Source organism: Amphiprion ocellaris, chromosome 3, assembly GCF_022539595.1.
Source record: "Amphiprion ocellaris isolate individual 3 ecotype Okinawa chromosome 3, ASM2253959v1, whole genome shotgun sequence".
Lineage (NCBI taxonomy): Eukaryota > Metazoa > Chordata > Actinopteri > Pomacentridae > Amphiprion > Amphiprion ocellaris.
The window spans coordinates 18,548,003-18,575,119 of record NC_072768.1 but is presented as its reverse complement, the minus strand read 5'-3'; the positions used below and the strand labels follow the sequence as shown (position 1 = coordinate 18,575,119).

Below are 27,117 nucleotides of genomic sequence, written 5' to 3'. Positions count from 1 at the left end.
ATTTATAACACCATAAGACAGGCTTCACACACATAATAGAAGAGCTGGACAAAGCAAGGCTGTGTATTGAACCTCAATGCTTTTTCACTTCTGACTGAAATGTGTCTGTAGCCCTGTTTACAGAAATATTTATATAGTGAAAGTCACTGCCACTGAATGCTTGGTCAAGATTTTCAGACTCAACAGGGAAACTTAGCCATTTCATTATATTTTTTTATGTAATAAACAGATGATTGACAGAACACAAGTTAGAGAAAATTAGGGTAAAAAGAAAGGATGAAACATGCAACAGAGATCCCTACTTGGAACCAAACCGGGGACTTCGTGGTCAGTGTCTTAAACCTCTTGACTAACCAGAATCTTTCATCCTCATAAGGCTGCTTGTCTTAATGCTACATGAAACACTGAGAAGTTTTGAATATCTTGGCAAATGAAATGAAAAGGGAGTTTTGCAAAACAGGTTGAATACTTAAGTACAGTATTGGCACAGGTTTCAATGCATCGACTTGAAGATGCTTTTCTCAAGTTACTCAACACAAATAGATTTAAGCCGAGAATCTCTGCCTTTCCTATAAAAGCTTGCATTAACCTACATGATCCGGATTGTACGGATGTTAGAAGACTAGATATTTAGTCATTAGGATTTTGTCACAGCAAATCATGGTGCTCATTTAGAACATGTGGGTTAGTGTTTCCATTTGGTAATGCCATTACTGGAGCAAAAGCTTCATTAGCATTTCTGCATGTAATAACCTCGACGAGGGATTTCCTAACCCAGATTTCAACCACACCCAGCCCAGGCATGCTGCCTTGGCATGCGCCCTACTGGCTGATAAACAACACATCTGCCTCCCTGCTCAGAAAGTTGTACATATATATTGTATGAACCACGGGAGAAAAATGGATGTTGTGTTGTTGGTGTGTGTGTGGGAGAGCAGTGTTTATAATAGTATCTGGGCAAAAAGATTTGATTCCGTGTAACACTGTATGTAGGAAGCGAGGCTCCAGATTGGCAAAAACTGGCAGCAGAGCAACTCGCCGTCTTGCAGCAAGTTCTGGTGAGTTTGTGCCAATCCTACCTCACACAGCAGTGCACCATGGGGGGCTGAATACTTGTACACTTGAATCCAATTAATTTCATCTCCTCACGCCACACATTTCGATATGCTAGAAGCGTAAGGAGAGGTAGTGGAGGTCTGAAAAGCAGGAGGGAGGTGTGCGGTGAAGCAAGTGGGAATAACCAAGAAAGAGGAAGTGGAAGGATGGGCCAAGGTTGGGGAATCTTAGAATTCCCCGTATCTTTCTTTGAGGTTCTGCACAGGGAGAAGAAAATGCAATTACACGTGCCCTCTCAGCCTTTTCAGGCAAGTATGGTGTGTTGAAGTGAGGGGGTAGTGGTGGGGTTTGTGCCCTGTGGCAACCAGCACTCCCATTCTCTATGCTAATAGACGCTTGTTCTGCATTCTAACAGGCATTTGGTGGCACCGCTCTGAGTGGGGAGCAACGGAGGGTGAGTGCAGAGCGGGTCTGTGAGGAGGAGGGGTGGGTCTGCCGCCTCGTGTCTCCGGAGATAGTGGGAATAATGAAAAACTCTGCTGGGACTTCAAAGCAAACGGCTGGTCATTTCCTGTGGTGATGGCTGATATGGGTCTACATGTTCAGGCAACAAGCACGCACACACTTAGTCACACATTCCTGCAAGCAAAAGCCCAGCCAATGAACGCCACTTCCTTTGATAGTACAGCGGAGCCAAGAAGAAGGAGAAACAAGTCTTTGGACGCGGAATAAATTTGAAAAGCCTTTGTGTGATGCTGGCGGAACCATCTAAGTGCTTTAGCCACTGGCCTGGGGTCAACACTTACGCAATGTGGGTGAAATGCCAGACACCAGCTGGTGATGTTAACTATTTTACAACACTTACAGTGTTTTCAGACTTGAAACTAGCAACACGTGGCTATGAAATGAGCAAATAGTTGATGCAGGACAACCAGGCATGTAAATACATTCTCAATTTTCATTATTCTAAATACCAAGCAATGCAGCTTTTCTACAGTACACATATTTACATGTTGCAGCATGAAAAGCACAGGTATAATTAATTACATTATTACATGTCATTTAGGTGTTGCAGTTCCAGCTGGTTGCTGGCTCGGCTTGGCATGGTTTACTATAGCCTGCAATGATGTTGTTAAACAGCTTGTGATTTATGGTGTACTAAAAAAAAAAATAAATTATCCATCCAGCATAACTGTTTTAACACTCGTCACTGACTGCCTAGTCAAGATTTTCCAGTCTGAATCAGGGAATTTAGCTATTTCTGAGTATTTTATCTCTGAATTAGATGATTGACACTACAGAGTTCACAAAAATTTAAGGTAAAAAAAAAAAACAGCTGTTGAACAGCTTGTGATTTATGGTGTAAAAAATATGTTACATCACTCTAGCAGGCCTGCGTCTACACTGGTTTGTCGGAGTACTTTAGGTTGTGTACATTTTGTGACATTCCTCTAGGGTTTCAGGTAACTAGCATCCACCTGCAAATAAAAACAAGACGGGTCCAATGTGTCTTAAAATGCAACTGGTTGGTGTGTGCATTCCTAATCTCAGGATCAATATCAGCCAACAAGCACAGGCATGTACAAGCAATGCAGTTGTAACCTATGTGAAGGAGGAGAAGGCTGCTAGGCCTGCATGCTATGCAATCGTAAACAAGTCAGCAGTATCATTTTCTAGTCTATCTCATTTCTTATCATACCATCTTGTTCTGTTATGAAAGCCAGTCTACCCTGCAGGCTTTTTGTGATTGTATGTATTTGTGCAAGTATGCATCCAGGAGTACATTCATGCATGTCTTTGTGTCTCATATACAAGTAGAATCAGCAAGAGCCCACAATGTGAGACTGAGTGAAAGAACACACATCTGGTTCCATTCAAGATGCCTGGAATTCTTCATCTGCTTGGTTCACATTACTTCCTGAGCCCCCATACTGGCTGTGCAGTACAACAGATAAACTCTGCCACTCAACACAATGCCTCGCCTATTCAGCAAGCAACTGGAAAGGTGTAGCTTGGCAAGAGACAGAGGTGAAGCCGGGTTTACAGGAGAGCTCTCAGTGTGGATGAGTCTCAAGCAGGAGACGCCTGAGAAGCTGGGTATGCTAATTTATGGCCTCTCCCCCGCTTTAAACTCTCCCTTACAGTAAGTCGAGCAAGAGCGGGTCCTCGGGGAAGTACATGTGAGAGGTTCTGCCAGACAGAACAGCACCTTAATACAATTCTAACCCCTCCCATTGACATCCACTGGGGAAAACCCCACCACTACAGGTCAGCTCTGTAGAGAGCCAGACCAGACAGACAGAGGTACAAGGTCAGAAGACCAAGAATCTTCAGGGCAGCGGTGATTAAGGTTGTACTGCAGCATAAGCAGGCCTAAACCACAAGAGAGAAAACTGGACAACATGTAGGTTTTCTACAAGCTGAAGTAAACCAAGTTCATTGCTATCTTGTTGCAACAGCCCAAGAAAGAACAAGATCGTTTTGATTCCAAAATGAAACATCTACACACCTTGGGACCAGTTCGTTCGGCACAATGATCTACCTATAATTCCTGAACGTCACCTTTACATTTCACAACGCCCTCCATCCAATTCCCCCACCTTATTCTCTTATCTCCCAGGTTTGACAGAGTGATGTCTTCAGCCAATATCACCTTGTCTACTGTGGTTCCCCAGGAGATGGAGTGCCGGTGATGTAGACGATTCAATCAGAGAGAAGTGAAAGAGCAGATCACAGACAATACGCCGCGGCCCCATTACCCCCAGTCCTGTGTTACCGCTAGCGACGCTTAGCTCGAGCCCCACCTAATGGGCCATAATATCATTTTACGCCATGTTCCAGCTCTTTATACTAGCTCTAAACATAACTCTGTCGCCAAGGCACAATAAAAACAGATATATTTCTTTATTACTCCTCACGAAGCATATCACCAGATCTGAGCACCCCTACAAAGGAAACTAATATCTACAGGAACCTGCTCTTTTCCTTGGCTCATTTAGAGCAGACGCACAGTTGTTATTACATTGAGCTGCACTCTGCCGGCCTCACCTCCCCGTGCCGTTCACTCAGTGTAATGGATGTTTTATTATAATAAAATGAATACAATATCTGCACCATAAATAGCCTACTTAAAAAGCCATTTACTCTGTCTTGCAATATGTTTGAATGTCCATCATGCCTCAAGCAATGAGGTGCCACATGTTTAATTCAGAGCCAATGCAATTTGTGTGTTGTGTGTAACTGTACAGATGAAAACAGCAACTCATCTACCCTTTGCTCTCCGTTACTGCTCTCTTCCACTCACCCAATAATCACACTCGACACCTTCTTGCATAAAGTCATGGAAGTCTCCGGCAGGTTCATTACTTTGCATGATAGCAAGAAAAGGAAATGTCACCTGGGTACTGTGGTTTTGAGGCTATTCACTTGCTTCGTCTCATGGGGTAAATGCTGTGCTTGTAAGTCTTGAGCCAGATGAACAGGATTTCACTTCAGCGAGGGCAAGTTATTACCTGCAACTAGGATTTTTCCCCTACACAGGGTATACTGTGCCATTGTCCTCTACCCCTATATTTCATTGGGTCTGACCAGCCCATTTACACTATGATGATCTGACAAGAGATGAGCGAACACTTGGGCATGAACATGTGCGCAAGTGTGTATGTGTTTGTGTGTGTGTGTGTATGTGTGGCAAGGTGGAAGTAAGAGGGGAGCTGGGGAATCCAATCTCTCACACAGAGGAGCAGAGACAGGCGAGCAGATACGCTCCCAGCCCAGAATAACCCTGGCGGTATCCATGAATGAAATGACAGGATTACAGGGGTATTAGAAAACCTGCTGAGATAGTTGATAATGCTGTTTATGGTAGGGCGTCACACTGCTTGCAGGGAAAAAGTCAAACTGTTTGACTAATGAAAATATGGACAAGCTCTTCACATATTCACTGAGCAGAAAATTCAAGGACAGGGGTCTCCCTTTACAGTAATGGTTTGATGTAGACCACTTGACAAGCATTAACACAAATATTTGAAGATTGATGCCTCCTGTATTGTTGTCGCTGAACCTCTTGAAATGGGGAGAGTAAACATAAGCCCCACCATTCTGGTTAAGAATGGGATTATTGTTGTGTCAACAAACCCCTAAGATAATAGTAATTACTGCCCTAGCTGCAGCGCCATCAGACTGAGGCAACTTCGCTAGCTGACAGCTTGGTCCTAATTACCAAGAACCACCAATTACGGGCTCCATTTCATTATTTATATTGCACCGCACACCCAAATAAAAGAGACTTCAGTGACTCTGAGCAGTCACATCTCTGGCAGCTGCAGAGGAGCATCCAGAGGACCTGCTGAATCATTCTCTCATAGTACTTTTTTTCCAAACACATACTAGTCAGCATGCAAACACAACACTGCCAATGCAAAAAAAAACGAGTGAAAATAGGAAACTGAAGCCAATATGGTGCTTTCTTTTTGTCAGCAACAGGAAGTAATTTAGCAGCAATGGAAGCGCATTATTATCTCTTCTTTTCCCCGACTCGCTCCTGCTCGTTTATCTGCCAACAGGGCTGCAGGATCAATTCGAAAACATCAGCCCTGGAGCCTTTTAACTACTCAAACAGTTTGTATGTTGGATCCACATTCATATTTCATTCATTCCACTAAGAGATTGGTGTAAAGCTAACTGACTCATCTGCCACCGTGTAAAAGATGCCGTCAAAAATACTAATAAAAAATATACGTAAAAACAAAATTCTTTATCCGGTGACTGTTTTCAACCATCCGCGCGCACACACTGACTTTCACAGATGTTTCCCATCACCCTCTGCTGCCAAGCGGCGTCCAGTGATGAGTGAGAGGAGGGGAGCAACGGCTCAGGGCGGGGGTGTGAAATTCTGCTATTCCTGCTCCAGTGAATACTGCAGAAACTTGGCAGATCATTGTGGAGATTTGTATGTCTGTGGATTTGACATGAAACAGTTTGAGTGTCTCGTCTGGAATCTGTCTCTCAACGTGCCTTGCCTTAAAGTAGGCTTCGCTGTTCAGCTTATGTTCCCATAAAGCCTGACGGCCACATTTCTCAGCCCCCAAGGGTGCAGATGGGACGATTAACTCAGCAGACAGGTCTCATACCATCATGTGAGAGAAAACCATTACAGCACCTTGTTGCTTCAAAAAAAAAAACTAACAACAAAAAAAAAATGCCTCTGAGTAAAAGCCCATAATCCTCAAAATAGGCGAACCAAACATAAAGCATCTGCATCATCTATACAGATTTGAACACCTTGTTGATTACAAATGATGATTCAGTGCAAATTCAGTGATTCACAAAATGAGCTCAAAGAGAAACTCATGCTCAGCAAGCTATAAAGCATGTAAAGCTATCATGCTCCAAAACGACAAGCAGTCTTTAAAAAACAACAACAACAAATAAAGTATGTACAAAAGGAATCCTCCGTGGCGATCCAAAGCGCTTAGCATTTAGATGACAGATGCACAGGGCAGGCCTTGTTTGCAGGGGCTGGAGTGGAGCAGTATATGTGGCCCGGAGGCCGGATCTGTTCCAACTGTGCCCTGGCAAGAAAACGTTCAGCCCAGTCAGCCTCGACAGCTTGGATATTCACAGGGGGCGATGGAAAACTGGAGGGCTACAGAACCATGTAGGAGTTGGGGGAGCTTGCAATAGGAGGGGCAGGGGTGATAAGTCAAGAACAAGGTGTTTTATATTATTTTGGTACCGCAAGGACGTGGCATTTGCCATGTTCGATGAGCAAAACCAATCCTGTGCTGGCGATGAGGTCCTCGTGTCTGTGTTGGCCTGTGGTGATTAAGTTTATCATCTGGCAGGTATTTCTGGAGGGAGTAGCCGTGTTTTTAAGCATATTTACACATTCTGAAGGTGTCAGAATGAAATGCCTCGCATTCGTGATGATGAATTTTTAAAGCCCAAAAACTGAATTGTACGTTTATCACCGTGGAGAAAACTAAACAGGAGTGATTCTCCGAGGCTCACGAGAAGAAAACACACGGCAGGTCCACAAAGGCATTTTAACACATGCATTTTTCCCACTCTGACCTTACCATAGCAGTGGGCTTCAGATTACATGACACATTGTCATCTGACAAACTATTGTGACAATTTCAGAGTTTCAATAGATCACAGGCAGTAAAGTTAGGATCATCACTTTGATTTAGCGTGACAAATGAATTATTCACTCTCATCTCTGGGGATGCATACTTAAATTCTGAGTCATTTTGAATATCATAGAAAGGACTTTTGATGTTGGGCAGCTTTCTCCTCGCTTGATTAACCTGAACCAACTTCAAAAGTGTCAGTTTGGGTATCGCCATCAGCAATATTCTAAACAAACGTGGAGCTTTTTTAGAAAAACAATATTTTCTAAGAGCATCCTCTTTGAAATATTATGTGTCAAAGGTATTACTATCCATTAAATGGCCTTGTTTACCTGTTTTTGCTGAATACTTCAAAGAAACAATTAAATTGGTAAACGAAAAGGAGTATCTCACACAAGAATGTGAGAGCAGAACTAGCTGACTATGCCGATTAACATTCAAAGTATTTAAAAGTAATGCAGTAGATAAAAAAAGGTCGGTGTTGCACAAGGGAAAAGAAAATTATAGCCTCCACCCTCACTTTTGCAAAAAAGAACAACCAATGTTTGTTTTATTTGTTTGTTCCAGTGCATCCAAAGTCATTCATACCCAAGTGTCTCGTTGCTTAGGGGTTGCACCAAAGCAAAGCCTCATGGTAGAAATGATTGACATCTCCTAATCCTCATGGATACCAAATAGCATGTCATTACAACGACATTTACATCATCTTCTGGGATGTGAGACAAAGTTTGTGAATAACAAAGGGACAAAAACAGAGAAAAATCTAAAAATAAATAGTGTGAATGTTTAATGTGCTGTATTTTGACTCACAAGTGCAGATTAAGTACTTTGAGCAAAGGCGTCTCTTCACACACGATCTATTCATTCAGCAAGGCCAGAACAGTCACTTTAGCCTAAATTTTAAATGAGCCATATTTTGTTTATCTTTAATACCAGTAGGCAGCCTGGCGAGCAGGCAGTAGTGGAGGAAATGTGAGAGAAAGTGGAGCACAAGAGTTATGACCTCAGCAAACAGCTGATTATGACGAAGATGAGCGAGAAAAGAAGTCATCTGTCAAGCTAAGCACTCCACAGATGGACAAGTGTAGCACTGCAAGAAACCAGCAAGTCCTGAGGCATTGTGGCAGCTCTGGGATTTAAAGTACACCACAGAAACAGTTTAAGAAGAAGGGATGAACAATGAGAAACACAAATGCATAATTTGCAATTATATGTTACTACTGCTGACCTTTTTCATTTATCTCATTGACTGAGTGAATCATGGTGCTTTTCCACTCTTGAAAGAAATGTGAACAGAAGTTTTTACAATTGTCTATATAAAAGTATTATAGCAGCAGTTAATTGCTGGGGATAGTCAATGACCATCAGACAAGATTTAACTACTCACATCTTCTAATGAACAATCAAAAAATCCTACTGGTGTGCAAATAAAGTTTTAACAGAGTATAATTTATCCCAACTTGTAGGCAATGACTTGACTTATAATTGGGCCATTGGTTCTTGACACATAGAACACAGTGTTGACCATTTACTAGCCAGCCATGTTCCACTTCTATTAGCACAATAACAAAACAGTGTTACTACTGGTGTACTGTGGCACTGCCTGCACAGCTCCCAGGTGAGATGGTCAACTATCTGCTGGGTAGCAGAGCTACTGCCTCAATGCCTTCCCTCTGCTCTGCACACCCCATCTGCTCAGTCCTTTCCCTGGAGCTCACTACTGCTCCTTTACCTCTGCTTTTGCACTGACAGCCAAACAATGGGAGTCAGGACTGCTTTAACGAGTAAAAAGAGGAGGCTCAACTAATTAGAGACACCCCCATGCCATCGCCTGGGTCAACAGAGTGATGCAGCTTGGCCAGAGCTGGGACTGTTGGGCCCATCGTGAGAGAAATAAGGGCTGGAAGTTGTTTTTTTCTGGAGGCTGGCCAATCGAGGACCATGGTAATTGCCCAAATCCCACTGTGGCAAGTGAGGACAAAGAGTGTGAGGGCAGCGCAAGCCAAGGAAAGTGAGAAAATGCTGGGACTAAGTGTGGGAATGAAAGGCTAGCAATGAGGAAAATACAGAGAGAGAGGAAGAGGAGACAGACAGAAGCTTAGAAAAATGAGGTACAAGAGATAAATGTTTGTAAGATCATTACAAAAACTCAGTATGGCGTGCAGGACTGGCGACCCAGAAAATAGCCAGAGCCTGATTGGTCTTCTTTGCACAAAAATAGCACAAGAACAGAGAAAACTGACCAAAGTGTGGGAATTGTAAGTGAAAATAAAAGGACCTCGGGTGCTACTCACTAGGGAGAGGCCGGCAGAGGTGCAGCGAGCGTCTCGGCTGTTGGAGTAAAACAGGGTAGGGTGCAGTGGTGGCTGCACAGTGGGTGCTCACTGGACACTTCAATCACAGGCAGCCGGAGCCCCAGGCGAACTTGGCCAATTAGCCGCACACTGCCGCTGACCCCCAGCTTCATTAAGGGCCTGGGCTCTGGATAAGGGGAGAGAGGAGAGGAGGTGGAGAGGATTAGGGGGTGAGAGAGTAAACTGTCAGCACTGGCCAGGTTTCAGAAGACACACACATGCATTTTTACGGGTACACATGCTAGAGGTGAAGCTCAAGGTTACAGATAAACACAACTCAACTGTGAAAGCACCCCATACCACACAAACACACACACAGCAAATCCCACTCCCAAAGTCCTGGGGGTTTACACCGGCAGCACAGGTGGAGGTTGGGGGTTAGAGGCATAGAGGCCAGAGGGCATTGGTCTCCCCTCTCTCCTACACTGCTGCAATGACAGCAACAGGTGCGGAGGCCAGCAGACATGCAATTACCAGGCTGAAAATCTGCTCTTTGTGACAGAGACAACAGCAGATCAGAAGGAAGATCAGAGCTGGAGGGGGAGAGGAGAGGAGCGAAGTGGAAGGAGAAGTGAGAGACGAAGACGAAGAGAGGAGGATACAGACTAGTGAAAGTCCCTGGAGGGGAGAAAGAGAGAGAGGCAGAGAGATTTCCAGTCGGCTCTTTTCATCGCAAATCCCTAACCAGCAGAGCACAGAGCGAAAAAAGAAAAACCAGATCAAAAACTAACACATACAGTAGATATGACACACCTGTTGTCGTGCAGAAGAAATACAAATTTACACACTTTGGTGGTCTGGAGAGACCAGACGTACACGTGTGCACAACACTGAGACAATGACGAAAAAATCCCATTTCAAATCAGGTTGGGTGGGGCTGTTTGAGGTGCTTTGGGACAGGTTGCGCTCAATGAGCCCTGACAGCAAGACTGCTTGGTGTATGTGTTTGTCTGCATTACAAGTGTGTACATCCACATGGGACCTCTGTTTGCATCAGCCTTGCAATGGAAACCTCAGCGGTGATCCAGGAGTGGGGGTTGCAGATTCATACACTCTCTCCTTCATTTTCTCTCTCTCCCTCTCCGATTACGGCCCTTCGATCAGGCTAAAGTAATGTTTGTGAGCTTTGCCGCCAGTGTAGCAATAACTGCTGTCAGAAAGCCTGCATGCTTGGGTAGAGAGGAGATACTGGCCCTTTATTTAAAACAAGCCAAGGATAAAAGATCAATGGCCCAATTCAGGCCATGAATTGGAGGGAAAAATTCACAAACATAGTGGGAGATTATGAGAGGGAGATATATGTGTGGATAGGGGGGAGCAGAGAGCGAGGGGGCATCTAGCTCATATGGGTGCTAGTGGCTTATTGATCGGTGGAGACACACAGCTCCGAGCCATTCATCACAGGCCACTCTCAGGCCCTTAGATAACTCCTATGATAGTGCCCTGCTGCTGAGCAGCTGCAACTGGCCACATCCATTATCCTTCAAAGTAAGCCCCCTAGCCTGGGAACAGGCATGGAGGGGCTGCTGGGTGACAGGCTGGAGGGAGGGCTGGAATGGAAATGGAAAAGACCAGGCCTGTGGTTAAGAGCCTGTGGCTGAGAATAGTGTATACAAAGGCAGGAGCTGGGGTTGAAGGGCCACGGCTTTATGAAAAATGGTGCCGTGACAGCCACAACAGACATGAGAAACTGTCTGTTTGCACCAGTAGGAGGGGAAAAAATGTGACGGCACTATTGTTTCCATTTCTTGGCCAAACTGTATTAGCAAAGCTGTTTTATAGCAGATAGCACACAAACCATCCAAGTGACAAGCAGCTCTGAAAACTGCTGAGTGGCTCCGTATGTATGTGTGTGTGAGGAGAAGTCCCAGATTGGGCAGGTGGGGATCAGCCATAATGAGCCATGCAGGGAGAGAAGAGAGGGAGTGAGGGCAAAAAAATAGATGGGAGGAGGCCAAAGAGTGCAGGAGAAAGACAGAGTGAGAGTGATGGAGACGGGCTCAGAGCCAGAGACAAGGCCCCCAAAGAGCAATTACAGGAGCTCCAGAGAAGGTGTGGGCCCAGCCCCCAGGCATAGTTTCAAACAGCACAAAGCCCTGCCAGACATGTACTCACAAGGATACACACAAACACACACTCTCACACACACACTCACTAGCCTTAATCCAAGGAAAAATCCTGATCAGCACCAGACCGAGAGGGACAAAATAGGAGATAAGTTAAAAGTCAAGATGAGAAGGGAGCGAACAGAAAGTGGGAGTATTTCTAAACTGGGGTTATCTCAATCCAAAACATCACCATATTATACTCTCCCACATGTTTTTACTGCAACACTCTGTTCTGGTGGAAACCTGTTCCTTTAACAGCTTGGCCTGAAACAAAAGCTAAAACTCCAGGGCCGAGGTCAGTGTGCGCAAAACTTTCAAGTCGATTGTGTTCCGTGTGGTGAGTGCTAAACAACACTGAAAAGTCTGGACAGCCTCGCACCATGGTGCCTGTCACAAATACGAGTCTGAAATAGTTTCTGAAGGCAACCGTTTCCCCCCCGCAGCACCCCACCTCACCCACCTCCACCACTTAAAGGAGAACGACAAGCCGGGTAGGAACAAGCATGAATGATGGGAGAAAAAGAAAGAGAGAGATGTGCAAACAGATAAGGGGGAGGGGAAATTAAATTAAGAGAAAAGTTCTCGCGCAACGGTATGCACCATTGATTTCCTATTCTCTTGGAAACATTTAATGAGCTTAAATAGGAGCCTCGTTTGACACTGCCACAGTGACTCGGAGGAGCCTCCCAGTGAGAGGAAATCGTTCAGCGGCTGTGACGGCTACCGGAGGGGGTGGAAGATGGAGAGAAGATGGGGGGGAGGGAGTGAATGTTTTAATGCCAACGCAAGAGACGTGAGCAAGACAGATGTTGGATTATGCTCGGGAAATGGTCCATGGGTAGCTTTACTTGCCTAGTTCTCAATGAGGAGGAAAAAAATGAGGGATGAAGGAGATTACTGGGGGAGAGGCAGATGTTGGAGGAGGCTAAAGGTGGTCTACATTCTCCCGAGCCGCCTAGTTATGTAGGTGCTTACCCACAACAGGCACTCATTATAACCCAACAATGTCCAATCTGATTGACAGTTACTGCTCTACTGCAGCGTTTCACCTCATTACTTCCTGGATGACCTCCCGGCGCGGCATTCAACAGATGCAATTGCTCGGCGGCCATCTTGTTTTTCTACCCTGCCTCCTCTCTTTTCTCCCTCCATCGGCAGGAGAACTATTGTCACTTCAGACAGCAAAGTCCAGAGGCGCTTCACTGCTCTCTGCCGCTGATGAGGGCCCCACTGGGAACCATCGCCGCTTTATGAAGCTGTCTGGCAGAGTGAATGCACTCAGCGTCCTGCCACCTTTAGCAGGCAATCATGATAATAAGAGTGTGGAGTCAGGCATGGCACAACACTGGCACCGCAGGAGGGCTTCCCCTCACCCACTGCTGGGTGTGGTAATGTGTGTGGGTGTGTGTGTGTGTGTGTGTCCAAACTAAGAATGCTCAGTCGTACTGTAAATAATCAGGGTAGACATATCAGAAGTAAGCCAACACAAAAAAGAAAATGTGAACTTAGACATTTTTAAAAAACACATTTCAAGTATTGTAATTCTGGCAACGTGTCATGATGTAGTTTTATGTCAACCTGAGAGTTATGTGATGTGTTTAAAAAAATGACAGACACCGTCAATTATATGGTCTACAGAGGCGTCCTTGTAAGGATTCCAATGGAAGAGACTTATCGCCAGACACTTCAGCAATAAATTATGTGAGCAAAAAATTGAGTGATGGAAAAAAAATATCAATAGCTGAATTATCTGTTGTGGCTCAAGAATAGATTTAATGAGGTACAGTTCAGTTCCAGAGTTTATATCTGTGTAAATGCAAAAGGAAAAGAGAAACACCATGTTTTACATACAATTAGAGGGCGATTGTATAGGACTGTACTTCTGCTGGGTAATAAACAGACTTCAAGACTGACTCCCATCATGGACATGTGTTTATCAGCATGTAAACATGTTAAATCATATGGCGCATCTGCAATTGCCGCTGTTAAGTGGTTAAGCATAAATATTTCAGGTGCCTGTGTATGCTTTTAAGTCAAACATGTTTTCTGGTTTATAGCAGTTTGGCATTCCACCAGAGTCTGTTTCTTCTATTAGCAGGACAGAGAGGAGTTCTTCAGTTCGTGACCCCATTTTTTATCCCCCAGCATTGGCTCAACTGCTGCGAGAGCAGCTGGTTTGTACCACCTCTGAGTATCTATCCAGACAGATGCATAGTAAGCAGCGCTGCAGCCAGTGTGGGTGTTTTGCACAACTGGCAGCAGTGCTGAGGCCATGTTTCTGTGGGCTTTCATGTGTGACTGGGAGCAAAAGTTGTGCTGAGGGAGATTTTTTTTATGAAAATGAGTCTTGGGCTGAAACAATCATGTGATCCTCTGGTGATTAATTACGGCAAAAGAAAAACAACCTACACAAGTGTGCCCTGTTTCCTTCTGTGGAATTCCACATGCAGTAGGCGTGCACTCCCACACATACATACCAAGTATAGGAAACTGGAAGTGACAGAAGCACACGGGAAGCAACTTGGAAAAGGCATGCTCTAATGCCTAAGGCTATGTTCAGACTGAGGGCAAAAGTGTCCCAAATCGGATTATTTTTTTATTTTTTGCTCATACGTGACTAAGGCCTGTTTTTCTTTTTCAAACATTGGGAACACCACAAATCACATGTAATCTGTTTATTTCAGTTTGTCCAAATGTGGGCCTAAATCTGATATGATGTGACTTTTTGCAGTGTAATCTCAGTCTGAACAGTCATAACGGAATTGATGCAACTTTCACATCCTTCTAGATCGATATTCTTCATAATTATGTACTACCGGGAGTCAATTGGTGAATCTAGGAAATAGAGGATTTTGCAAAAACAGGTTTGACAACATGCACTAACTTGTCCCTCCTGCCAGCCGTTACAACCCAGATCCTAAGCCCTTTTGTCAGGAAGAGGGGTCACCTGAACTAAGCATTTTGCTGCAAGAGGCTAGAGCAGCCCTATTCAATTAGCGGCCCGCGGGCCACGTGCGGCCCGAAAGCAACCCTCGAGTGGCCCTAAAGCAACTGCCGAGTGATTGGGACTTGGGTCCGAGAAAAACAGAAAAACATCTTTCAGTAACACTGACAAATTCTTACAAAAATTCCAACATTATTGCAAACATTGAATGCAACACTTGCCGTAACCTAGCAACTAACCCATAATGCATTGTGTTGAGGAGACGCGTTTGAAAAGTTAACATTAGCAGTTCTACACAGGTGAAAACAGCAGCATGTCTTTTTCTATCCTGAAACGACAAATCGGCGAGGAAAACCGTCGGTTTAATCCTGCGTGGACTGACAAGTATTTATTTATTTACCACCAAGTCCGAACGCCAAACCAATGCGTTTACTCTGCAACGAGTGCTTTGCAGCGCTGAAAGATTATCATGTCCGAAGACACCACATTGAAAAACATGCCGCGTTTCGGACAAACTTTCCCGAGGGATGTCATGAGAGAGCAGCTGTAATTCAAAGTTTGACTGCATCTTACAACCGGAGCTGTACTACAATGAAGCGGACCTGCACAGCTCAGGAAAGGGCCACGAAAAAGAGGCTGTTCACAGACTCAGAAACTGTGAAGGACTGCATGTTGGCTGTCGTGGATGAAGTTTTAACGGACGATAAAGTTAAGACGAGTGTGACATCTGCTATCAAACAGGTCTGACACGTCAAACATTCTCGCCACAGATGTCTTCGAGACATGGTAAGTGCAACAAAGCAGCGTGCTGTAGCAGACACTAAAGGTAGTTTTATGTATTTATGTGACTGTTTTCTGTTCACTTATTAGAAGTTTAATATTTAAGAAATACATTTTGTTTTGACAGTTATTTCACTTAGTTGCACTTTATTATGCACTTTGATGTCAGCTTTATTTGGTTTCAAAGGGATAGTAACTATCACTGTGCTCACTGTTTATTTTTTTTGATTATATGCACTGAAGCTGTGACTGTCTCAGATGAGACCAAATATGGACAGGGACAAACTCTGTTTTTTGTTATTTCAAAAGAAGAAAAATGTCTCAAGTTCTGTAAAGTTACTGTTAACCAAGTTACTTTTTAATGCACTTTGAGATGTGACCAAAACAAAAGATGGTGTTTCTAATCTGCACTTAGTTTTTACGTTCATGCACCTGAACATGTGCTTATATTTACCTATCAAAATGTGTTGAAGTTGTGTGTTTGAAATGTAAAATTTAAAGAAGCAGTATTTCAGCACAGGTTTAGTTTAAGTACTGCTCTTCTATTGTGTTTATGTCCTTTTGGATGTGGCAATACGTTTATAAACATCCAGTGTGTTTGTTATCTGATCTGTTTGTGTTTATTTTAAATGGTTAACTTTGCTCACTGTCTGCTAAAAACATCCGGCCCAGCTCATGTTCTTAGTCAGAAAATCCGGCCCGAGTCAGTTTTTAATTGAATAGCCCTGGGCTAGAGTATCTGTTGCCGTAATTAAACACTTGCCTCTCATCTTCATTCTCATGATCAACTGCTAAAGAGTTTGCTGGCTTAGATTGCACATTGTCTCATAACCGAAACCATAAATGCTGACTTTAGCAGCCTCCATGTTTACTTTTATATGAGAGCATGCTACTGTGATATTTGTTATTCTGTCTTCCACAGTTTTTACATAAACTAGTCTGCATTTTCTCACTTAAATTTATTTTTTCCTATTGTATTCCATATTTCATCTCTTAGATGCTTTTATTTTTCTAATCTCGTCTTTTTCAGCTATTTTAGCTTTAGCTTTTAATTTTTCTATAAATCTATGCGCACTTTATATAGTTTTTGATCAATTTTCAAATTTAATGTATTCATTTAATTCTAATTGCATCTTTGAATTTATTCTTTATATTTTCACATTTGCCTGTAATGCACTTTGAATAAACTCTGTCTATGATAAGGAGCTGTATAAATAAACTGGCTTACTTGTTGGTCTTTTATGGATGCATATCAGTTTAGGACTGTGGCCAGTTCACACTAGAATCTGATATTGCGCACTTCTTAAAAAAAAAGTCGACTGAGAAAAACAAATAAAAGAAAACTGATCCGAGCAATAAATCTAAACTGAGCACTAAGGCATGCAGTGTGAAGGCAGACTTTAGACTGCTGTCCAGTGTCCCCAGCTGTCATCTCCACCATCTTTGCTCAACATAGTGCCAGCAAGACACAATCTTTCACTGGAAACTGCCTGTGCTCTTCATAGGAATCCATAGGTCATCATCTATAGGACACTATGGACCATTCTCTAAATCATTTACACTGGCCTATATATAGCCTGGGGAGAAAAGGTCATTATTGAAACAGAAAGCTATATTTCATAATTGCACTACCACGCTTCTATCCCCTCAGTGAAATTGGCTCTCCAGAATATATTCTCTCTCAGTCTTTTCCATCTCTCTTTATCTATCTCTCTTGTCTGTTAGAGAGGGCGATTTTGACAGGCTGACTGTCTCTCCTGATGCAATAACCACCCTCCATTTGTATCTGAGGAGGGTGCATTAACTAGACAGCGTAATCAGGCCACACAGGAAAGGCAGCAAGCCTCACCAACCGACTGCTTTTTACCACTCTAAGCTATAACAGCTCACCATTAGGCCACAATTAGCACAGTTCACTCGGGGAAAAATAACCCCCTGAAAAGACCTTTGGGCAGCAGAGCGGATGTGAGAAACAAGACTTTTGTTCAAGTCCATTGTTGCAATAAACACTCAGGAGAGATAATCTTATCTGATCATACTTGATGGTACAGGCAGGAGTATTTGAGGTAAAAGATTTTTTTAAAAAACACCTTATAGCACCACAGGACAATGCCAGTATCAAACCTGATACTATTGACATGTTACAGTGAAAGATTTTCTGAGTGAGAACTCGGACAGAAAAAGGCTTATCGCCAAACACTTCAGACAGTGCATAATTCATCTAAAAAGGCAGCAGGCAAAAGCAGGGAAAAAAACATTTGAAAGTGCTGCCTTATCATAAGTGCATTCACTTTCCAAAACAGGGAGGTGAGTTTTGTTGAAGTGCCCCTGTGGTGAAGGTGCACTCCAGGTAAATGTGTTCATCCAGCCACACAAGTCTGCAAAAGCTAACTTCAGCACACACAAACCCATTCTCTCCCTTGGGGCTTTGGAACAATAAAAAGAAATGCGTGTCCCTGTGGTCATTTGTGGCATGCTGGCAGTGGGCAGACACAGATAAGAGTTTGGATCGGTGGAGGCTGACATGTTGTGATTATCTCCCGCTGCTGGAATTGACCGTCCATCAATCCAGACGACCAAGAGGACTGGAGCCGGCCGACTCAATTGTTGACTGAGACGAGATTTCTATGATTCAATGACCTCGCAAAAAAATGAAAAAAAAAGTGTCAAGTATTTCAAATTTGTTGTCACACTAGCATGCCTTTGCATTGTGATTCAGGCTCACAAATACTCATCAAGTGCTGCCGTCTCAGAGGTACAATCTCGAGCACATATGCTCTCACACTAAGTCTTAACACACACTCAGAGACTACCACCTGACTTTCTATGGCTCCCTCTCAAGTCCCAGTCTGCCATTTTGGCTCTCTCACCACCTCTTCCCTTCACCTCAAGCTGCGCGTTCTGGACCTGAAAACCAAGTCCATACACCGGACTGAGCCACGGGAGAGATGGAGGAAGGGATGGAGTCACAAAAGAGAGAGTGTTTCAAGAAGCACATTCTTTCTGCTGAGCGCCATCTGGAAGTGGAAAGGTAGATAAACAATGACGTGAGCCGCATCCCATCTCCTTCCCAAAGCCTGAACAGACATACACTCGCCACAATGCATGAGCGCCACTGCCACCGATCCTGTGCTGCGTGCCAAGCATTGTCAGGGATTGGGTCTTATCAATCGTTGGCCAGATACTGAGCAGAAGCGTGAGGCAAACAAAGGGAAGGGGAGAGAACAAAAATGGAGAGGAGCTGCAAGCGACAATGAGAAACACAAATGAGTAGATGGCTGGGAGCCACCCGTCCACATGGCCTGGACTGGCTCTATTTAATCTGGTCAAGTCTGCCCCAAAAATCAAAGCAATTTCCCCCAGTGAGCTGACACAGGAAGGAATCAGACAGTCAATCCCACCCAAAAAGGAAGCTGCTGTGGAATTGAATGAGGCGATATGGGGCTACGCAGCATTGTGCTAGGAATGCAGACTATTACAGCTGGGGAACTCTGCTTTATTTAAAAAAGTCCATTTGCATTCACTCAACTTGCAAGAGGAGCTCGGGGGCAACGTTAGCTGTTGCTCCTACTGCTTTTGAATTCCTCACCATATTTCTTAGGCCCTTCGGGCATGCAATAAATTACAGTAGTAGTAGAAATCTTTATTACCCCTTGTGGGAAACTTGTCCTTGTAGAAAGTCAGCGATGATAACAAAAACAATACACATACAATACTGAAGCACGTAAGTTGAAGAACGATGAAGAGCAACAGCTGGAGAAACAGCTGCAGGGATGTTCCCTGTGGGTACTGCGACTCCTGGGATCACCCTGTCCTGAAAGAGTGTTTCGCTAGACCTGAGTAAGACTAGAGTGAGACACGCAAAGACCACAGTGGGGATGACATGAAGAAAGAGGGCCAAAGTGAAGAGACTTTGACAGCTATCCCTCGGGCAGCGAGAGGAGCTGCACCTGTGTGCACCTCAGCTCTGCTCAGTTTAGTTTGTCTCTTCAGACTCCCCGCCCACTCAAACACACACACAGCAGCCTCCTCAGGTCTGTTGGCACTGGTGGAACAACAGGAGGGAGGGATCAGGTGGCTGGGGCAAGTCGACGGAAAGAGGGGAGCTGGGAGGGGGCTGACAAATGAGTCTCGTCAGGTAACATTTGCAGATGTGAAGGGATGGAGGGGAAGAAGAGGTAGAAGGCAGGTTAAGGGAGGGGAGGGTGTCTGTCAGCTCATATTGGTTCATCAGCGAAAATCTCCTGCCCTCATTAGAAACCACTGCAGTCAGGAAAGGGAAAGACTGAAGAGAAGGTCTGTTTGCTCACCGAGGACCGCTTACTGATTCTGATTGAGGAGACAAGGAAATATCGCCTCAGTCTCTCTCTGGCTGAGATACTTTTCACTACAATGGCTCTGATCAAAAAGAGCAGAGGAAGAGCCCTGGAAGAACTCAAGGGCCTGGAAATTTGGGTCAGACACATGACATATTAATATAATGACTGGCAAGAAAAGAAGTGTGAGAAGAGAGGAAAGGGGAAAATAAATGAAGAAGAGGACTGAGAGAGAGCCAAGACATTCACAGCAGATATAATTTGTGCTTCGACATGACCCAGCATGCAGAAAAAAAGAGGAACTTCTTCGCAACTAGCTTCAGAAAATAAAAAGAACATAATCACTTTAAAGTGATTTTGGCCGAATGAATGCACGATCCTTCAGCTGTATTCAGACCTTGATAAATACCCACTGTCTAGGCTGTTATTATACACCAGAGAGACTGGTTGGTCCCTGTGCCAGCCAAAACTAATTAAAGCCAGGCAGATGTGTCTGGACAGTGGTGTACCACACACTCACAATGTTATGCACGTGCTTACTTGTGTGCACGCTTACACACACACACACACACACACACACACACACACAGACACACATACACTCTAAATGGGCTGTTAACCATGTCCGCTGTGTAATCAGTGCCAGCTGATGAGTTGTCACCAAGCTAACTAGACCAGGTGAACACAAAACAACAGCATCTCAGCTTCAGTTTCTAACTTCGGAGTGTCTGGCTTTGGAAACTTTTTGTCAGCCAGCGGCCAGAGAGAAAAACGCCTTCCCCCCCGGTGCCTTATTATCCTCACCAACACTAGGCAACACGTTTCGTTTCTGTATTCCCCACCTTCACTGCTGCAGGTAATGATGAGAGTTAGAGCTAACAGCAACCAATTAATCTTTCATGGTGCACGTGTTCTTGCTTTTGTTAGGTCTGCTTCGTGAGTTGTATGAGATTGCAGCTGTACAATAGAGGGGATGGTGACGCTTTCATCCTCCTCCTCCTCTTCCTCCTCTCTACTTTTCATTCTCATACTTTGTGAGCAAACAGCTGGGCTTTTTTTTTTTTTTTTTTGCAAAAGCTATCATTACAGCAGCCTACAGGCATGAGAGCTGCACTCCAAATTGCTGATGGAAGCCCGGCTAGCCGAGTCAGAGCTAGAGATGAGATTGAATTGGGGATGTGTGATGGGGTGGGCTGGAGCTATTAGATGATAAACACACAGAGTCACACAGTCGTACACACATACACGTACAGAAGCGCATGACATGAAACAATGTGAGCACCTGTGTTTTATCTTCATTTAGGCTGTCGGCCTCATCCCCGTGTAATCAAACCTATCTTAGGTCACATACACACACCAGTGGCTCTCTCACAGTCGCTCAAAGACACACATACACACAGTAGTGACTAATCACCCATCTGGAGCAGCCATTCCCAAGTCTGTTTGACAAAGTGCCCATGCCCACAAATATAGGCTAATGCCCTTCTCAACAAAAGGCTTAGGCTGCATTACAACCAAACAGACAGGTTCGGGGAGGGGGAGGGCTGGCTTATGACCTGGCTCAGACGAGCATGGACAGGAAAGGAAGCAAGTGACATCACAGATAAGGGTGATGCACTTAGGCTAGCTGCTAGTGGCTACATGGAGCTGACAAGTCCGTACGTGCACTTGATTTCAATAGCAGCTCCGGGAGTCAAGGGCAGAGAGAGGGCACAGTCAAAACAGCAGGAAAAAGCCATTTCAATGTGACTGGGTTGGTTTGTGAAGGGAAAAATCCGGTGTGGCTTACCCACAGGGCTTTGCTGAAACCCCTCTCACTGCTAAATATTAGCATGTTAGCAGTGGCATGTGTTAGCCATCCCAGTTTGTGGGTTAGGGCTTATCCTCCAAATGCCTCGACCATTGTGGAAAGCCGTTTCCCCAGCAGAAGGGAGCTGCTGGCTGGCATGATCCAGGTAAGTCTCCGAGTTGTGTGAGGGGCCTGATGCAACCAAAGCCAGGTTCAGAATGTGGGATAGGGTTGGATCAGAGCCAGGAGCCATTAGCAAGCAGTGTGTCTGACACAACGGGCAGAACATGACATTTTCAAAAGGCGTAGAAGGACTTGAACAGAGCTGTGGCGAGGAGTGCTCGGCAGCTGTTTCATTCAGGCCTTCTGATAACAACCTCCCCCCGCCCCCCCATCCAGATTGGCTACTGCAAACGGGGCACGGGACCGTCAGACAGCACGAATACAAATCACTTCTTTGATAGTCTACACTGAGCTAAGCAAAAACTAGTGAAGTGGCATTCTCTCAGTCATTTCTTAGCTGATCAAGCCTCTTGCGGTTCAATGTGTGCTGCTAGAAAGAATCTTAATGTACTTGCATGCATTTAGATTAATGTGCATCCTTACAAAAGACAACATGACAGCATGGTTAATAAGCAGAAAACACTTTAGCTATCAGGAAGAGCCAGCAGCTTGAACAGACAAAGATCTAGCTAATGGCCCCAGCTATATCATTTACTATACTGCCCCAAGCAAAATGCAGATCACACATTGGCTCCACAGACAGGAAAGAAGGGACAGTTTCATTACTCAAAAGATAACATCCAAAGAATACTTTCTTCAGGATGAGTTTTTGCTTTCATCCCCTATTGTGAATAAGCACACAATTAGCGCATCAGTTATGAGTGTGAGAAATGAAAAGTCAGGTTATTCGATTCTCTTTTGCTGCTTAGTCCTCGGATATAACTACCAAACAAAGCTTATGAGTAGTGTTACCAACAGATGGAGGCACAGGCACTTAACCCCAAAAGCACAGGCCTTTCATTCTGTTTTGAGTTTTGCAAAAATTGTTGGCAATGCTACTCTCATTTCAATTATAAATCAGTGAAACAAACAAGTGATTTAAAAAAAATACTGGTGAGAAACCATCTGGCTTTTGAGTGTTGCTTGATCTTAACAATCCGTCACAGATTCAAGTAGACTGTGCTCTGCTGGCCCACCTATCGCACACTGACCATTGCAATCACCAAAAACAACAAGGCTTTACATCTGTGACTGTGGCTCAGTCCCATTAAAAACCCATCACACCCACTACAGCCACGCTACGCTTACTGCACACAAAACCCATTGCTATAATTGGTTCCACTGCACCCTTTACCCACTCTGGACGGGCCAAGCGGCAAATGCAAACTACTCTGCGCTAACTGAAAAAAACCATACCCTAGTCATGTCTCAAACACAATCAGGCATGACAAATTATTTCCAAACACGGAGAAGAAGTGAAAACATAAGGATTGTTTCAATCAGACAAGAAAGAAATACGGGATAAAACAGAGAAAGGGAAGAGATGAAGTGAAACCAAACATTGTTCATTGCCTGCTATGGGAGGCTATGGGTGATGACAGTGTGACTGCGGGCTGATGGCATGCCTCCAGATGAGAACACACACTCCATCACACCACACAAACAGACAGAGAGGTGCGGTTGTAAAGCAGATCTGTTGTTTCACAGAGAGGGCCACAACCACATTATTATCCCAGCCAGGGAAAGAGAGGAACCCGGGAGCCTGGTATTCACAGATTCACGGGACAGTTGAGAGTGTGTGTGTGTGAGGATGTTTGACAATGAGAGGAAGATAAACAGAAAGCAAGGAAAACGTGTATGGTAGTGTGACTGAATAAAGTATGTGTGCGTGGAGGTGATTGTGTTCCATGAAGACTGAGCTGTAGTTTGAACGAGCACCGTGGAGATGTTTGTCATACCAGAGCACGGAGCGTGTCTGGACTGGGATGAGACTGAGAGAAAATGCTAGCGGGCCCCTAAGGCTCTCTGAATAAAAACACACAGCCTTCTCCCTGAGACAAAACACACTCCGGACAGACTCACTGATCCTCACAAACCCATGCTTTCAGGGAAGGGGAGCTTAAAACCACCCATTAGTATATTAAAAAAAAACAAATGAGAGCAGATGAGGGCAGGACTGGAAGTTATTTATGAAAAAATGTGATTTATACACAAAAAGTAACTAATTATTGCCAGCAAGAGACAATAGAAACTCACAATCAGTCATAATTGTTTCTTGGTGTGACATGACTCCAAATAAAGGAAAACTATAATTGATATTCTGAACTGACTTTTGTTAATTAAAGCACTGATTAGTCTGCTAAACAGACATCGATAACCAGAGGCGCAGCACTGCCCTTTAGAAAAGGCACTTGCACAGCGTTAAACTAAATTCCTTTGAGGCCTTCATTTTTGGCAGCACACTGTCGTCCAGGGATCCGGACGTCCACTGATATGTAAACAAACACGAAAATGGAAGGGGAGGTTTTCATACGAGACAATCCCCAAACCAAGCACTTTTATTTGTTTTCTCCAATAAATGTCAAGCTTTATTAATTGATTGAGCATGAGCGGGACAGAGAGTGCGAAGGGAGAGGCAGTGGAAGCTATACCACAGTGTGCATTGTGATTTGATTCCTCTCTGCTCTCGGGGGAAATGGATGCAAAAGTTTGCAAATTACATCGAGACATCGCCTATACAAATATATCTTAAAAACTCTGATATACTCTGTATAGCAACAAAAATCGACCTCAGAAATGATCTCAAGCCGTATGTAGGAAGAGTCTCGGGTTGAAGGGTTTGTGGATTAGAAAGGCTGGACACTTAACAAAAGGGGCTTACTGAGAGCTGGTTCTGGGCATATAGGGGAGGCGGCTGAGGACAGCACACTTAATGGAAGTGATAGTCAGCAGATACGCGCCAGTCCCCTCCATCCGCAATCGCTCCCGCCACCTCTTCTGGCGGCCCGGAAAAGAAAAGGAAAATAAGAAAGAAAAAAAAAGCACACCCTTTCCCCCATCTACTGATTACATACAATACACCTAACCATACCGGGAGAGAGGAGGGGGAGGTGACGGGGGTGGAGTGGGGGGAGTGAATAGACAGGGAGAGCTGCCAGGGCCTACTTTTAGATAGCGTGGTTATCAGCGAGAAGAGGAGGAGAGGGAGAAACAAAGAGGAAGTTTACCGGCGTTGTTTTATCTGGAAGGGCATTAAACCGAGAGGCACACAGGGGACGGGACAGCAAGAGTAAAGAGAAAGACCATTCAGAGGGAAAAGGGAGAAACTGTCCAAAGTCAGGCAACCTTCAGATGCACCCTGTCTCTCTAACTCACAGTTACCCACACACACACTTTGCCCTTGGCTCAAAGTCATCCCCGGTTCATGGTCACTGACTTTGATAGGAGTCCGGGCCCTGGAATGAGTTACTAACGACCCAGAAAGCAGCTCATCGGGCTATTGGTGCAGCTTGATATGCAGCGAGAGAGGCTGTCACTGGGATGGAAACTGAATGCAGCCTTTGATAAAACACTCAAAGAGGGATAAAAACAGAACTGGAAGTAGGCAACCCATTAGGCCGTGATAGGAAGTGGGGGAGATAGAGCAGGCCAGGCAATGGGAGCTGGGGGTAAATCCGTGCCCCTGTGTGTTGTCCTTGACCCCGTCAGATGAGGCTGAGGCCCACGGTGAGAAAGAGCTGGGCAGAGCAGCCACCAGGTGTGGAGCTGGAGAGGGATGAGAGGCACGTCGATGACTGTCCTCCTCCCACCCCCACCCCAACACACAGCCGCCAAACACAACACCCAGGCAGCCCGCCGCATCCGACTAATCAGGGAACTTAGCCGCTGACCTCTCCACAGGCTCTGTACCTTTTAATGAGATCCATGCCTTTGATTTGCCAGGCTGCCTGGAGGGAGAGACAGATCATGCATGAGCTCAGACGCACACACACTCCCACACAAACACGTCAACTTGGCCAACTGTAGACGGACACTTTCAGTCGCAGCCGTGGACACAAAGACACGAGAGATGTAAACGGTTGAAATAATGATGAGCGCTGCAAAATCCACAACGGTCCGGGGCTCTCATGCGTGCACACAGAAACGATAGACTAGAACAACTGCTGCCTGAGAACTAACTAAAGCCAACTAATCAGCACACACAAGGGCAGAGAGAACCACACAGACATAAGCTGAGCCCAACACAAGGACACAACACCCACCTTGTTAAGGAAAGGCCAAGGGAGGTGCAGGTGAGATTGGATCCAGACATGCTTGCTCACAGATAGAATTGAATTATTGATCAGCCAACAGATTGTGTTATGAGGAATTCATGGATCCGAGCCTCGGCTGCCCAGCTCCCTTAGGCTGAAAGACGGACTGCATGTGGACTCACTGTACATGTATACATTTGTGTATTTGTGTGTGTGCTCGGGCGCCTGCTAAGCCTAGGGGAAGCAGGCTGCCCTGGTCAAAGCCCGAATTATTTTCTGTGGGCAGAGTGGGCAGTGTGCGCTCGCACTTAGACAAGACAGAGCAAACAGTGAATCGATCAAGCTGGCTGGGGTGATGCATACAGAAGGAAGGCCTCACCCTTGCTGCGCTGAGAGGGCTTTAACTGCTCACACACTGAGTGGCTTTTTCATTGGCACTCAGGCAACAGCACAATCCTCAGCTCTTAATACCACCAATGGAAAGAGAGGAAATGGGATTTTTATTTGTCTGAGCTCCACGGGTGGTCTGCAGCTGCTAATAATGCACTGAAGTACAGGGTCTAGTGTAGCTTGTGTTCTGTTATTAACATCAGTGCCAACCAACACGAGGTGCATGCCATTAGACAAGGGTGGGATTGCATTTGTCACAAGATCGTGGCACCTAAAAGCCTACTTTAACCCAGAAACCTTTCAACATTTGCTCAGTGATGATGCACAGCATGGGGATGTGGATGCTGTGACAGGATGATTTTTTTGCACTTGATTACTTTTTTCCATGGATTAACCTAGTTCTTAAAAACATAACAAAAAAAAGTCTGTCGACAGGTTGTGCTAGTGTATGTTTGAACTTTAGACAGTGAACAAATGTCCTGATGACAAGTTTCACAAATGCTCCCTTGCTGATAAAGACAGCCACACCTTTATGGTCCAACGCTGACGACATAAAACACAAATATCAGTATTATAAAGGTGCAGTCAGGTCTAACAATGAGCACTGCAGCCAGAAATGTAACACTGAGTCATTATAATCCCACCTAATCAGATTTCCCATCCTGAAAGAACAGGCTGTTCATCACTTGGAATTAAACCACATTTAATAATCGTGCTGGTTTTCAGTGATTGGGACTTGTTTTGTTTATATCTTGTGTGGAGAACAGATGTGTCGTTTTAGCACGCTGCTCAAGGGGGATAATGTTTTGTTTTCATGTCAGAAGGTGGAGAGACACATAAGAGCCCAATGGGACCAAGATGTGACTGCCTTTTTTCCATTACCCAAAGAGGACAGCAAACTCTGTATTACTAATTAAACAACAGACACAGAGGAATGCATGATGACATCTTGACGGCAGGCATAAAACAGAGACTGGATTTGAAACAGAA

At 44.7% G+C, this 27,117-nt stretch overlaps 1 protein-coding gene across 3 annotated transcripts in view; it reads right to left on the bottom strand.

Annotated features, from left to right (window-relative positions):
- Window positions 1-27,117, bottom strand: part of plxnb2b (plexin b2b) — a 120,719-nt gene that overhangs the window by 85,210 nt on the left and 8,392 nt on the right. For 2 of the 3 annotated variants that reach the window (XM_055009143.1, XM_023278570.3), the window contains exon 2: window positions 9,485-9,671. The exons of the other annotated variant lie outside the window; for it this stretch is intronic. The gene's annotated coding sequence lies outside the window, so the exon portion shown is untranslated. The remainder of the gene's footprint in view (window positions 1-9,484; window positions 9,672-27,117) is intronic. 3 annotated transcript variants of the gene reach the window in all.